Source organism: Bombus vancouverensis, chromosome 14 (genome assembly GCF_051014615.1).
Source record: "Bombus vancouverensis nearcticus chromosome 14, iyBomVanc1_principal, whole genome shotgun sequence".
In the NCBI taxonomy this organism is placed as follows: Eukaryota; Metazoa; Arthropoda; class Insecta; order Hymenoptera; family Apidae; genus Bombus; species Bombus vancouverensis.
In genome coordinates, this window is record NC_134924.1 from 8,641,754 (window position 1) to 8,657,942 (window position 16,189).

At 47.0% G+C, this 16,189-nt stretch overlaps 1 protein-coding gene across 4 annotated transcripts in view; it reads left to right on the plus strand.

Annotated features, from left to right (window-relative positions):
* LOC117166243 (kin of IRRE-like protein 1) overlaps positions 1-16,189 on the plus strand; it is a 253,136-nt gene that overhangs the window by 160,696 nt on the left and 76,251 nt on the right. The window lies entirely within an intron of this gene.

A 16,189-nucleotide genomic window follows, 5' to 3' on the forward strand; every position in this document is an offset into this window, starting at 1 on the left:
AAGCTAAGACACTGCTCGAAAATAGAAGAAGGTTCGCGGAAAAAGATAAGCTTCTGAAACATGAAGATTCTTCTAGACAATTCGTTTTACGCGAGACATTATCGAAAAGAGTATTTCGGGAAATCGGAACGGTGTATACACGTACACGTAATGACGCAACTGAATGAATAATTTATCAATTTATCGATAAATCGTACGAATCGAACGTGTTGCATTACTTACACTCGTTTAACCTTGCCCTCTGGTAGGTTTCAATGATATACGATATACCCTGGTTTCGCATAAAATGAAACGTCGACAACGTGCAATTGCACTGGCAACTATTGGAAATCAAAATTTCATACGCGATACCGCATGCATTCGATAAAATATGAAACGCATTACTACAATTAGATTCGTCAATCGCGGTTTCATTACTACATCACTGTCATATGGGTAATAGCTGTCATTAGCTGGCCGTAACTCGTGTTCTACCGCTCGAAATGATAGTCTATAGTTTGCCTCGCTCTATTCGTAGGACGTTCGCGCAGAAACGTTCCAACTGAATTAACTTGTTTCTCGTTAACTCTGATTCTGCTTGTTGAGAAACCTGCGACGCGAAAGCAAGGCGAAAGGAGTCGACCAGGTTTGTACATCGATGTTATTGAAAAAACGGCTGCTGTCAGCAACGAGAAGGATAGAAGGAAAGGGAGAAGGAAAGGGAGAAGGAAAGGGAGAAGTAAGGAGCATTCACCTTTGGAGAAACGTCAGGAAAGCGGTGCGTCAGCTCACGTCTTGACTGAGTTTACGAGGCACCATAGCCACGAGTGTATTTGCTCGTCGAAATCCACAGGATGCCGGTTTACGGGTGACGTAAACGGGTTCTAGCAGTCGGCCTGCCGCTCGACCCGTCCTTCTGCCTTGGCCTCTGGTGGTTTATGGTCTGGTTATTCGGTTGACGCGACCCTCGCCACTTTACAAGATCCGTGCAAAGCGGGGAGTTCCGGGGAAACGCATAATAAGGTTTTCCCTGGCTCCAGAGCTCGGTTCGTTCTCGTCCAACGGATCACGGATGTCTCGTTCGCTTCTTCTTCGTTTCTACTTCTAGCTAGTTGCTCGACGTCCCGGATCGGTCATTCCTGGAAATCAGAACAACGGTTGGAAAGGTTGAAAACAGGAATCCACAGCAGGATTATTTACGAAGCTGCAGCGATACTGTTTTGGCAATTTGCCTGTTGTCTAGAAATAAATTTCCCGTTCTCGTGACCTGATAAATCGCGCATAAATTTTCTGCAGGTTCGAATCATTGTTCGAAATCATTATTGGAAGCTCGCCGTGTTATTCCGATTGCTTCGACCCACTCTGCCCACTCTGCCAATTACGGGAAGACGCGTAACGAAAAGCAAAGCGGTCGCTTATTATTCCTGGGACTGTTCGATCCAGTCTTACGTGATCAATTTGTAAGTTCGCAAGGAATAACGAGTAATCGCGAAAGGCGCGGGTCGAATCACGCCAGGATACGTTCGGAATTCGAGGGAAGTTGGAAAGTTCAGATTGTCTTTCCCTATTTCCTTAACACCGCTTCTCGTAACACACTTCCCCTCGTTGTTCGATATCTTTGAGCGGCGAGACGAAGAAACAAATTGGACGTCTTCTCGCTCGTAATCGGAAACTGGCGACGAGAGTTTTACGGTCGGACGTCGAACTACGCGGTACGCCGGATTAAAGATGTAGAAACGGGGCATAAGAAACAGAACAGTGGACAGTGCCGATCTCGTCGAATCTCGTCGTTCGTTTTTTCATACGTTACCATATTTACGCGAATGATAAAATTCGAAGAACTCGAGAAAACTCGCGCTACCGCTAGAAAGGGCTGCGATCTTTCGAGAAACGTGCTAATCGCGGCAAGACGAGTGGTAAACCAGACGTGATAAACGTTTGCTTGAAACGTAGCTAATTCGACGGCGAATTGTACGGTGGCAAACTAGCGGCCATGACGGTGAATTTGGTAGAGAGGCAAAGTTGAAGCCGTACGTGTCCCGGGCTCATAATCGTTGATTATTTCTTTGTTGGGGAAATTTGGATAGTTGAATCTACTCCGGGGCGACGAAGTTTCAAAGTACCAACAGCATCGTAGCAGGTTTCGACTTACAATTCGAGTCGCAACTTCGAGCCGCTCTCTTCGTGGTACGTCGAAGCAGAAATTGCTGCTTTCCCCCGCCTCGACGTTTTGGAAGCATCCTGGCAACTTCTAACCACCGTTATACACATCCTAGTTCACTCGGGGGACCAAACAATTCGCTGCTATCTCTCCCAACCGGCACTCGAGTTTCAAGCTAGTTTCAGGCCTGGCAGATAAGATGTATCTAGGAAGCTGTAAGAAAGAAACTGCGAGAAGAATACCAAAGTACCGTGATAATTGTGTCCTACGAGCGAACGAATCCAAGATATCGCGAATATCGCGTACGTTTTGATGATCCAAACGAGAATTACGAATTACGTACGAACAGGTACGACGGGAATAGGCAATTATGAAATTACTTGCTTTAGAACTGGGCGAACGTTTTGACGAAACTTTGTCGAAATTTCGTACTGGTATAGTCCGCGTCGAGGAAACTGTAGATTCGAAGAGGTTGAGAGAAGAGAGGAGAAAGAATTAGGTTTGTTCGGTGATTCTAGAAGACGTAGGATCTCAGAGACTTCGACAACGATTTCGTTATCGTGAAGAACCGGCCAAGTCCAAGGAGTCCTTTGAGAGACGTTACCTCGTAGCGAATACACAGGTCGCACCTTAACAAGCCCGGAACCAAGGGAAAAGAGACGCAAAGGAGGACAGACAAAAACGAGAAAAACGAATGTCGCTTAATCAACGCTTCTCACTCGACGAATTTTAAAGAAATGTCGTAGAAGTTGCGCACGCTTCCGTGGCCCTTGTCTACCTCGACGAGTAAACGAGCAAACAGAAGGTATGGAAATCAGGAAGAAGACATTCCCGAAACGAACGCTTCGCTCGATAAAGTAGTTCGAGTCGACGCGTGCCGAAACACGTACATAATTCTCGAAACCTCTTTCGAACATGAATTTTGTTCGAATCGAAATACTTTCGAGAAAATTTCGTAAATGCAATTTACTTAGCGCGTACCGTCCGTTGGAAAACGTTCGCGACGAGAGTATTTCTGAAGGAATACTTGTCGAAGAAGAGAAGGAAAAGGAGCAACGAATACGCTCGTCGACGAAGAAAAGGAGAAGGAAGAGCTTGATCGACGGAGAAACGCTTTGTTCGTTGATCGGCATCGGGCCGATCGACCTTTCCCTTGGTCGAAGAATAAAGAGAAACCTTGCTGGCCTGTACAATCGGAAGGCCCCATAGTTCGTGCTCACGGAAACGTGTCTAAAGCGCTTGACCATTTATTGTCTACTCGAAGATCACCGCCAGTCTGCCATCTTCACGGACAATATCTATCCTTCGAGCTTTTATCGACTGACCGATCGATTCTACCTGATTGCGACACCATCTTTGTCATACGTGACGCCTCGTCGATGAACGCTATATAGATACGATTATAGCGACGATGTCCGATGCAGCGAAGCGTTCTCGTCGTATAAGAGCGAACGGCGAAAATGCGACGTCTGTCCGACAGCAGATTGCGCGAAACGTATCGAGTTGGAGGAAGATTTCTAGAGAGCGAAGAGAACGACAACGCGACGCGTTCGACGATCCTGCGGTATTCGATAAAAGTTGCGAAAGCGATCCGACAGGACGGTGTGATGATTTTCTAACGTTGGAATAAGATCCAACATCACGTAGGTCAGATTCGTTTTAATACGGTTCGGCCATTTGACGACGGAGGTTCCTTTTCCGTGAAAGCTGGACGAGGTCCAGCCTGAAGCAGGACATCCACTAGGGGCGGACGTGCCTCGCCGTAATTCAAGCGGATAAGAGAGAAGGTGGTCCCGGGTCTTGGTCTGGGCAGCAAAGTCCACAAGGTGGCGGGTACACAGAGGACGCGAATGAGAAAGCCGTGTAAAAAGGATCCCGGGGATTAAGATGACAGAGGCCGCGATGGAGCACGGTCGGCCATGAACGTGATTCCTACTCTGGAGTCGATGGGTATACTTCTTGGAAGAACCGGCAGCCACTTAACTCCTTCGAGATCGATCCTTCTCAAGGTAAACTGTATGCCGGACGTGACGTACTTCGTTCGAGCCCACTTTCCTTCGGCCGCGTTACCGCTTCTGTCTCTCCTTTCCCGCCTGCCTTCTCCGGCTGTTCCGATAAAACCAAGCCGATGGAAATCCAAAGTTTGATTTATCCATCGACGATCTAGAAAATAAAAAGATAATACCCAGAAGCGGTTGATTGGCACGCGGTCGTGAGAAGCGGCATCGCGAAATCTAGCTATTATTCGTAACTGGTTCTAGACGGAGAATGCTGGCGCGAAGAAAACGCGATACCTGCTGTTCAAATTGCATTCGCTTCGGTTCGTAAAGCTCGTCGTCGTCCGCGACCGGTTGCGACGACGGTTTTCAAGCTGAGCGACATGGCACAAAGAGACACCGGTATGTCGGAAAAGGAATTTCAGCGATAGCGCCGATACGCCGTGCTTTCGATATTTCCGCACGTTAGGGGAACAGGAAACCAATGAAATTCGTGGATAGTGTGCTTAATTAGGGCGCAAGTTCGGGCGATCGCAACAAGAATTCCATGGTGGGTTCGAGTTAGCAGGTACCGGACGATAAGCCAACTCGTTGGATTGGCCGGTTGGGGCGGGGTAAATCGAATCGAGAGGAAGAGGGAGCGCGCAGGGCGGAATAGCTGCCGGCAATTATAACGTTGTACGAGGCCCGAGCAGTAAATAATGGGTTTTGGGCTTGTCCGGTATTCAGCCAGAGCGTCAATCACCCTCAATCAGTTAGCGGGCTGGCTGCGACCTAAATCAGAGGGTGCGAGAGGGAGGCTGGCGAACGAGAATACGGCCGAGAGATCGAGATAAACGGAGGAGGACAGAGGGACGGACGACGAGCTTGATATCGGACCCGGTGAGTGTCAGCCGATAAAGCCGGAATGACAAAGAGGGAAAGACGGCTGGAAGACAGCTCGGAGGATGATTGAAAGGATGGCGGCTGGAAAAAGAGAGGGAAACGACAGTCAGGTATTGCGAAAGTATCGCGCGGGATCCGGCCAGCCGGCGTTCCGTGATCGCCTCTTTTCAAATGTTCGTTCACGAACGTTGAACGTGGACGTGTCGCGTCTACGGAATATTACGTTCGCCTCGAACCAGACGAGATCCGTGTTAATAAATTTCATGCATCGAAAATCCGACGATGGAAGGTCGACTGGTTAATCGCAAGTTCGAAGCCGACTAATCAATTAACGCGAGTCGAGGTGGCGCGCTTGCGAGTCGTATGAAACTCCACGTTCCATCCTCGTCGCCTTCCCTCCTTGTCTCTTTCGTCTAATCTCTCCCAACGAAATTGTACGAGCTACGAGTACGAGGCGATCGCATCTGGCAAACGGCACTGTTCGAATTGAACCGCCGTCGACCTTGTCGAGTTATCGTACGCGCGCGTTATCGTTACTCCGACCGTATTGAATTCGCGACCGAACCAACCTACCGTATACGACAATCGAGAAAGTTGTCGCATCACCCCGACCCGACGACTAGGTCGCTTTCGATTCCTGTCCTCTCGCACAATGCTCGTTATCGGTGACGCAGCTTCTGTCCCGAAAATGGAAGACAACGATGAATATTGCAACACCGAGGAACGCCTCGGTGTTTCCATCCTCCCTGTCCGGCACATACATTCTCGGTTCGTTATCAGTTGGAAAGGTTTACGCGAATTAGTCACGACACGCTGGAATTCGGCGTACAATCGCGCCAATCTCGTTTCGATAGTTTCAAAAATGATTCCACTTGGTAAAATACGCGAGCGAGAGGAAACGCGCGGCGCGGCTTACGTTCGCGAAAGATTCGATTCAAAGGGGAACAATGTAGATCGGGTTTCTACTTGCTTTCCTTTAAAACTCTCGCTCCAGGCAAACCGTTTATATCGTACTCTGTTCCCTCCTGAGAATAGTTCCGCTGGTAGACGGTCAAAACTTCCTCCCACGCGGTTTCGTACCCGGTGTATTCTTTTCCGCGATCGACCAGCCGCGATAAGAATACCGTGCGCGTTCGTTCGTCTATCGAGCTTTAACCTTTCTTTATCGAGCAACGAAGATAACCTCGACGACTGGTCGTATCTCGTATCGAACGTGAAATCCTCCAAAACGACTCGTCGTTCCTGTCGAATCGCTCTTTCAAATTCCGATTCGTCATAATAATTTAAACGCTGTCCGTGATATTCGATTCCTGGGGATGTCGCGCACACTTACGCCTCGCATGCTCGATGAAACTACATTATGGCCGAATTATTCGGCGTAAAACAGTAAAATGTAAAAAGGCTTGACGGGCGAGACGAGCTGGGTGGAGCTTTTAAAAGCTCTCTTTAATCCCGTAGTCTCTCGATTGACCCCCCCGCTCCATCGATTTTCATCGACTTTTACGCGCACGTTTCCGTTCTTGCCTAACAGCTTTCGTTTTGCAGCTCGATCAATCCATGCTGAAATCCAATTGCTCGGATGCACCGGTCGTCGGAATAAATTCATTTCACCCTTTGATACGCAGCAAAGTATTTTGCTATCCGCTTTCCTTGCACGGTCGGTTTTAATTACGAGAAAAGTTTAAATTTATTTCGAATATCATCCGCCTCGGTTTTCTCTCGCTCGATAGTGCAACTTTTGTTCCCGTGAGATACATAGTACCGAGGAAACGTGGAGACGAACAGTCCCGGAAAAATATCCTGCAATCGATCCTTTTCGATGAAACTTACACGGTAATAGCTTTGAATTACCTAGAAACTGTGTTTGCACGTTAATGATCGGACAAATAGAAGCGCTCGTTTCGCGTGTGCGCTCGCTAAGCTTAGCTCCGCGAGTTCCTCTCTTTCGTTTAGAAATACTAGAAACCGTTCGATCTCGAACGCTTGAATTTACAAATAAAAGTAAATTACGAATGTCTATCTTTGTCCACGGTGGAATCAAATTTTCCATGGTAAAAGGTAAGAGCTCGTCGTTCCTTCTAAAAATTACATCTCCGTGTTTAGTCCCGTATAGTTTGCAACTAACGGGCGTTAAACGAACGAAAATTGACCAGCGGCTAGTCTACTTCAGCCAACTAACTGTCGCTTTGTAGCAGAGAGCGTAGCTACTCGTTTCCGCTACAAAAAACCGAAATCCCTATAGCTTGCAGAACTGTCCAGTGATGTACTAAAAACGAATCACGATATCAAAACGATCTCGTTGGGAGCATCGTCGTTCAATTTATACCCTTTCCGTGGAAACGCTATCCCGGTCGATGGTTCGGCTTGACTTCTGTCTAGCCGAAAGTGGAATCTCGTCGGAGGCGCGATTTCGTTTGACTGCCATTATCGATTCTCATTACCGTGTGTTCTCGGTGCACCTGTTTCGTTTCCATCGCAAAGCCGCGCGTCGAATTTTCCCCTTGCCGCGTCCTTCCTTCCTTCTCTTTACTCTTGCCAACTATCCCTCTCGGCTATACGGCGAACTTCGCGTAAGAACGAGTCAACAACACAGCCAGCATTTTTACATTTGCATGCAAATAAGCGGGGATCGTGAAATCTATGTGGCCCGATCTGTGTAACAACCCGTGTATACGTAAGCGAATAGAGCATCCTTCGTTCGCAACGAAACTCAATTACGTTTCGTAATCGTAAAAAGGTTCTGACGAAGAATACAATTGTTAAACGAGTCGATTCGTGTACGCTGTCTGTCGCGAATACGGCGCCTTTTTCTCTCGATTCCAAAGTAGAACAAATCCATCGAAGAGGATGCAGTAAGGTAGCGCGCGAGTTTTCCCATTACGTACGTTGCGCGTAACTGCAACAATTTGTGTAACGCAGCGAACGGACCGTAAAGGCATTCGGTTGCGCGCATCGATCGACGAGCAACGTAGCACGGTCAAACGTCTCTGTTATCACGCTTCTAGCCTTCCATCGACCGTATCTACGAGACGACCCCTTTAATCGAGCTCGAGGCAAACTCGAGAACTTTCCTCGTATTGTCGTTGCACGTGTAACTCGCGTCTCAGCCTCTTACCTCTCCTCGTCGTCCTCGAGCTGCCAGTTTCCACCGAAGAACCGAACGGCTGCCATCGTGGCGCAGCATCGCGTCGTCGCAAGCTTTTTTCCAATTCGTCACACCAGACAATCTATGCACGTAAGTGCAGCATGCGACGTCGCTCTGCAAGACACATCGCTGGTAATAGGATAATGCTGGATGTAAACGGCCGATGGCACGCGTCGACGAGGCACATCCTCGAATTTAGCGTCTCTGTTATCGGCCGTGCTGTAGCTACGCTCTTCCCGAATTAAGCCATGGTCCCTTTAATCGAAGCTGACGCGAGCTACACCATCGTTCGTCGTGTCTTCGCGCTACACCTGCTGTGTCCCTTTACGTTAGCGAAGCAGCCGGGAACACGGCCGTTCGTTTGCAGATAGAAATCAGCTCGTCGATCTCGTTAATCGTTCCTGGCGCCAACACACCCTTTACGAGATTGTTCTTCCAAGTCTCATTATAGAGACTGGCCGTTTCTCACCGGGCGAAATACGCGTTAGAATCGTGCGTCGTGTAAGATACTCGGAAAGATGCGAATTCGAGGTGACGATTTTCGTTAAGAGAGCGTGAGATAGTGGCGAACGAGGGATACGCGATAAACGCGAATATAACTCCCGCAACACAATTCAAGTGGATTGGTTCGAGCAACCCTCCTCCACCCGCATGTAAATAGGTTTTAATATACCAACGCGTCGTACTTGTATACCAACACTCGGCTTCCAACGAGTAATTTCAAGCATTTAACCTGCGAGAGGGTTTGAATGGCTGAAAGGGCTCCTGCTGGGTATAGGGGACGCAAGCAGTCGGAGAACAGTGTGAAATTTAAAGTCTTCAGAAAACAACGCGCCAGGTGCGGCGTTATTTGCGTTAATCAAATGCCTCTCGAGCCGCTATTAGCACGCCGTGTCTAATCCGTGAAGAACGCCTGGAAAATTCGATTACGGATTCGAGCGGCTCGCTTTTCTGCTAAATTAACCAGAGAGGGAAGGGAGAGAACGAAAGAGGAAGGGAAAATACTCACGCGCATTTCTCTTATCCTTGGTATTCGTCACCTTAGCCGAGCCTGATTTTTATTAAAATCTCTCGCGCTACCTTTCTGCCCGTGAATTGTCATTCGAAATGCTAATCAACATAAGGGAGTTCGTAGTAAATAAATTAAACGAACATACCGAGCGGAGATAAAAAAGAAAATGAGCATGAGTTGTCGGATGGAATGTTCGTTTTTTTAAAGGGTCTGTAGAAAACGGCCAAGGGGGATGTTCAACGTATTCTATGAGAAATTACGAAAAATAATCCTCGAAAATTATCATGAGAATAGCTTCATGGTCGCGCGCTGAGGTCTACCCGAACAACAATGCCGTCTGGTCCTATCTGCATAACAATGTTTAGCCGTGAAAACAAAGCTCCGTGACGTACCGGGTCAGCGCCGCGCCGGTAAAAAAAAAGGTGATATATTAACTAGACCGTGGTTTTCGACAACTTCGTCGAATTTAAAGTCGAACTCGTTCGTAATCGTTCCCGTGTCCCAACGAAAGGAACTTTACTTTTCTCTCGACGAACCTCGATAATTTCGAAGATGTTAGCGAGCGTTCGGAAAGGAGAGTGCGTGTTGCACACGGATGGCGTGTTCACGGGCAGTAACCCTAAATATTAACACGGGCCCCATGCGGGTGAATTGCCCACCATTACCATCGCCACCGTGCTTGGTCATTAGCGTGGAAATATTGAATTTCGTTATCGACCTGCTATTACCGGACTGACCTGGCCACAAGAACGACTATAAGGACAAGGAAACTACAGTGGAAATCGAACGTGTCGGACCGAAACGCCGCTCTTTACGTCGTCGCTCGTGAACGTCGTACAACTATGTTCGATGTTACTTTGGGATATCTTTTCTGTCGCGTAACCATCAACGTCGACGCGTTGAACGTGGAGTCTTTTAAAATTACACGGAGCGGAGGAACTTGATGGAAGGGAGTGTGCGCGCTACGATGCAGGCAGAAACGCGAGACGAAATATTGTAATAAGAGGAAGAGCGATTGTCTGATGAAATTTTGTCGGCGCGTGTTCTTATCGACTCGCTCGTCAAAGGATGACTCCATATTTGTCGAGCTGGCTTCGTCGTCTTCGTCGTCGTCGTTACCGCCGTTTCAGTGCTTTCTGGCGGCGCCTCGTGCCGAGAGAAAGAGAGAGAGAGTAGTTTGTTCAGAATTCAATTTATGAGCTTTGCTTTTCACGAGCTCGCATCTACAGAAGAAGATGGGTTTTTATTTAATGGGTAGCTCGTATCGCGAACGTTCAACTCGAAATATGTCGCTATTACGGAATAGCAAATTGGAGCTAGAAGAGGATTGATGAGGAACAGGAGGATGGTTCCAAGTATAGTTAGACCGCAATTGCACGCCGTGATATCGTGTGTACGCGCAGCGTGAGAGCTTCGGTGAACTCGTGTATTGTTATTCCCCTGTTAATGTTAGCATCCACCTACGTACGCGTCGGGCCACACTCCTCGTGCGTACACACGTCTCTCTCTCTCTCTCTCTCCCTCTCTCTCTTTCTGATACATTCATCGAATGTGAAACTTTAGCCGGGAATCGAGACCAGGTCGTCTTAATTACGCGCTTAGGAGCCGGTGCGCTTCGCAATCGTTCAACGTGTGCTTTAAAGCTCATAAGCCACAGGTTCGACGTATGAACAAGTTGCCGTCGCCGCTCTCACGAACTTCCTGTTCTTTGTTCGTACAGTGCGTACGTAGCATACCGTTCGAGGTAATCATCCTCGTTCAGACGATTTCGTGACTTGCTACAATATTCGGATTAATAATTTGTCGAGATGGTCGCGCTTCTTTCCAGATTAAACGGCCTATTAGATATTCGGAAAGTTTCATTCGACATTTTTCCGTCGTTACTTTTGCGGTGGATCGTGGCGCAACAAGCAGATGCGACGGTGGAAAAAAGGAAGCAGGAACGAGTGGAATGAAAGAGAATAAGAAAAGAGGGAAGAAGAAAAAGATGCGAGCCTAGAGGTGAGAGAAAGAGAAAAAGGAGGGCAGAACAGTGACGCGGATCAACGCAGAGAGCACTCGGCCGGCAGTAGTACGTCACGATAGCGTCAGTCGCAACTACGCGTCCCGTTCCGATATGTCTGACTGCATGTCGTTATTTCTACTGAAATTCGTCGCACCGTCCGTAGGCATGACTACGCGGCCGCGCACACACGTGTACGTACACGCAGCTCCGGAAATATTCACCGGAACCAACTTCCATTTCGACGAGACTCATTGTCGCCGACAGCACGAACGTGAAAACAAATAGCAATCGTTGGGATACGAGTTATCGTATACAAACGTTCTCGTCATTCCTGCCTCGACGAAATGCTCTTTTCGCCTCTGCTACCAGTGGCCCCGAATTCCAAGCGGACGCAATAACGAAAAAAAGAGACGTTCTTCCTTCAAATTTATCGATGTCACGCGTTTCCTACTTTTCACCGTCGAACGACGCGGCACGCGACGACTCGTCGAGAAGAATTCCTTCCATCTTCCGATAACTCGCGAATGCAAATGAAACTTCTCGTAGAGGAGCAAAGAGGAACGCGGTATTTGAAATTCAGGTTAAAGCCGCGGTTCGACCGACGCGCAACAAAAATTCGTGTGGTGCACGGTCGTGGTAGATCGCGCGAGTAAAAGCCCGGCAAAAGCGGATGAGATCGGTAGAGTAAAGTTACCGAGTTTCCACTGTTTTACTTCGCGGTCTCGGAAGAGCGAGCAGCTAACTGCGTTGATAGTGACACAGACGCATGACGAGTATGTATCTATGTATCGTTGTTGTTTACCCTATACTCGTACATCGTTTATCATTTTTGCGGGACGAGTTTGAGGATAAAAAATGAAAGCACGATACCAAACGGAAAAAAGCCATGTGGCGCGCGGCTAACGGACTGGAAATCACTGACAGTATTTTTAATTGTCCACCTCTAATCATTTTTACATTTTTTAACGAACCGTAAAGGGTTTACCTTTTATTCTCTTTTCACGCACCCAGTACTCTCGCGTACGGTTCTTCCACTCTTTAAAAAGGGAATATCCTCGTGACAACAACAACGCGCGTCCGTGACAACAACGCGTGCAGAGTAGGGAATAGAAAAATGCCGGTCGTAAAATGAAGAGAAAAGATGCAGAACGAAATAAAGATGTAAAATGGAGGAGAAGAAACGGCCCGAGACGGTCGGATAAAAGTATAAATTTATAAAGCTCGAAGACGTCAGAACGATAAAGTATGTTCTCTGTGAGGTAAAACAACTCCACGAGAATGTCACAAAATTAGCGTGGCAATAAATAAGCGGACATACAATATTCTTGAAGGAAACGTAAGCGAAGTAAATGGTGGATGGTCTCCATTTATTTCGCCGCTATTTATCCTTTGCCCGGAGGACATGCATCATTTTTACGAGGAAAACGCGAAGCCAGGGAACCGCGGAGAGCCACGCAAAAAGAAGCAACGCCGGTGAAGCTTGCGGTGGAAAAGTAACGTAAATGGGGCAAAATACTGAAAAAGGACCTGCATGTTTCCTCTGTAATTACGCAGCGGTGCATGGAAAATAGATCGTTGTCCCAGTGGCTCGTTCGCTCACTCGAACGATCTTAATCGACGACGAAAGATCAACTCGCGCGATCTTAACTTTTCCTCGTACTCGCGGTTTCCACTCTCTCCAATAATCTTGAAAGCTTGAAACTGTGATTTCTCCTGCCATTAGATCGAACGCGGAACGAACGATATCGTGGGATGTCGCTGCGTTAACAGGCTGATTGATAACTTCGTTATAGTTGAGCTACCGGGATTACCACGGTTGCCAGGGGTAACCTATCGGCTACAAAGTCGAGAAACTTAATTAACGAGAAAAACCTCGGAAGAACGGGTTGTAAAGTGGATCCGTATCGCGAACCGAGACCCGTATATTCGTGCTGGTGCTATTTACCCTTCGCCCGGAGGGTGTGTATCATTTTTACGAGACGAGGGCTGAACAGAAGGGTAGCCGGCACGTAAGAGCGAAGTGGAGGAGAGTGACAAAGGTGAAAAAGAGAGAGAACGAGAGAAAGGAAAAAGGAGAAGTAGGTCGCGCAGGAACAGCGAAAGGGATCGAAGGAAAAGGTCGCGGAGGTGGTAGAGCGAGAAAGGGGCAAAATATTGGAAAACGGGCTGCGCGGCGAGATAAAACGTTTCATAAAACAGACATCGATTCCGTATTACTCGGTGGCGCGTCGACGTGAATCGAGCAGCCCGTCGCGTCGCAAAGCTACTCGACGAGTGGCTGAAAAGTCGCTGTAACGAGTACCCGACGAAGAAAGATACGCGTTTCCTTATTGCATCTAACCGTGTTCCCATACCCGACATTGCGAACGTCCCTCACTGCGCTCTTATTTCCTCTATTTTTCGACCCCGTTTTTCATCCTTCTGTCTATCGGTACGATCCACCCCACTCAGAAAATCCCATCAAAAGGAAGAATTCGCTACGACGACGACGACGACGACGACGACAACGACGACGATGACGACGCGTTGACGAGACACTAAACACACGGCTAATCGGAAATTTTTCGAAACAAAGCCCCCATTCTACTAAGATATATCGTATTGGTCGTGATTTTTCCATTTCGAGTAAAACAATATTTGACGACAAATATTTCGCGCGCTGACCTATGGAAATATCTCGTAAAAATTCGTTCGACGATATTTCAGATTTTTACAACGACTAATGATACGTTTGACGAGATAAAAAAAATAATAGACTCGTCGCTAACGATCAACGAAATCGATCGAATCGAATAAGCACGATTTAACGCCGATGTTCGCCAATTTCAAATCCTGTACGACGAATGCAGAAACTTTTCAGGAGCAAATTCTTTTACCGTCGTTTTCTTTCCGTTTCTCGTCTCTTCGGACATCGTTGAAAAAGCTTGTACGAGCTAGAAAACGGACTGTTCCTAATTTTATGGATCGAGTCAAGATGGCAACGTCGTAAATACAAAGAATCGCGAGACCTCGTAATTGCTGTATGATGCATTATATGGTACCGGCTAATGCTACATAATTATGGCACATTAAACCTTCGTTCCATAACAGTATTTCACTTGACATTTTTTTCATCTCTTTTATCGTCCGCTATAACAGGGGCGCCGATTCAGGCGTTTTTAGCGGCGGTATATTCATTTAATGAATATCACAGAGCGAAATGGTCAGACTGCGGTTTAACGTCCTACGCAACTGTTTAAGGATTTCGTTGAATTTTCAAGACGAAACATTACCGACGATTAACCAGCGAAATTGCAGGATTTCAAACCGGCTCCAGTAGACTGGAGCTTGAAGCACGTTTATGAAATTTACCCCCAAAAGGAAAAGATAAAGAAAAACTAAAGGAGATCGTTAAACGTTCGTGCAGGAAGAAACGTGCACGCCGTGTATTATTTTATCGTCTTATTTCGATCGTTATTTTATTACGGGCGCGCCGCTCTCTTTTACCAATTTGCCATGAAAAACGATTAATAATATATTTATTTAAAAACACGTATTCCGTGCTACGTGCGCAGAAATGACGTTGAAGCCGAGCGAATAAAACATATAAAAGAGAATTTCGGGAATCACGAGGTGTTTTAGGAATTAAAGTACGCGATGAAGTATTTGCAAGCCGGTGTGTAAACGCGTAGCGATGTATCGTACGATGTGGCGCATCGATCATCGCGAAATTTCAGCGAAAAAGTAATTGAGACGGTATTTTTGTGAGGAAACGACGAGAACGGCAGAACACGCGGAAATTTTCGCCATATTTTAATCCGTTCACGATACACGACACCCTAGGTTCATCAATCTCCGCCGTTTTAGCCATCCCGTCCCATCGTCTTTCGTCACCGATCATTTATTTCGCGATTCGCTTCCGCCTTGTATGCGCGACTGTCACCCAGAAATGGCCACTCCACCGGAAAAATTTTATCAGACTACGGTTGCTCGGCATGTTTAAAAATGATGCTCAGACATTTGCCGTGTCAACGAGTACATTAACGACGAGTTTATCGCTCGATCCTCAACGTCGCATAATGTGCCAAAGAAAAATGAAATCGCGTATCCGAGCTTACCGAGTAAACGAATCTCGTTTCAGACATGATACAGCTTGAAATTTCAAGTCTTCGAGCGACGCACAATCGCGCGAACATTCCGTAGCTCGTAATAATTATTCGCGCGTAATGAGCAAGAATATGCCGCGAATCGTAACCTCTCGTCATCGTAATAACGAATTGAGAAACTATGTCGAATGGACATTTTATAGAGCAAAAACTTGGTGGATTTTCTTCGACGGGAACATTCTCGTGGCGCGACGTGTTATCGTCGTTATTGCGCGCTGTCGTTGTTGTTAGTAGAGTATCGTTGAAGGGGGAGTAAAAAGAATCCGATCGAGTAAGGGATAAAATCAACACTGGCCGGTGTTCGGTTGACTCGCGTCGCTTCAAATGATAGCTTTAAGGAAAGGTAAACGGTTTCTGTGTCGTGTTAAACACCGCCCGCGAGTGTACGCAGCAAGAACAATAACTCTGAACTGTTTCCTCCGCCATGTCCAGCAGTTCGTTAAAGATTACACTGTGTTGCTCCGCCAGTGATATCGATACTCTTTGGTCGAGACCAATTTCCGTATGCGAAGGTAAATAACTGGTTGGAAAAAGGTCTGAAAAACGTCGAAAATGTATAATTGGATACGCGTCGCGTATCGATAGTTACGTACATATATTAGAACGATTTGATTTGGCGTAATTGATTTTGCCACGGTAGTTTTTCCTCTATCCGCGTGTGAAAGCTGCAAATCGGAAATGTGAGATATCCGCGTACACGAAATATCAAACAATACAGCATTGGTTTAATTGCGTTATCTCTAGTCGGCCGCACGTTGTACTCTCGACCGACGATAATTATTTTATCGATTTGAAATAATTACATTCTCTAGTAGGTGAGTAATAATGGCCGCGGTCAGTGGCTGGCGTTCGGCGACCAC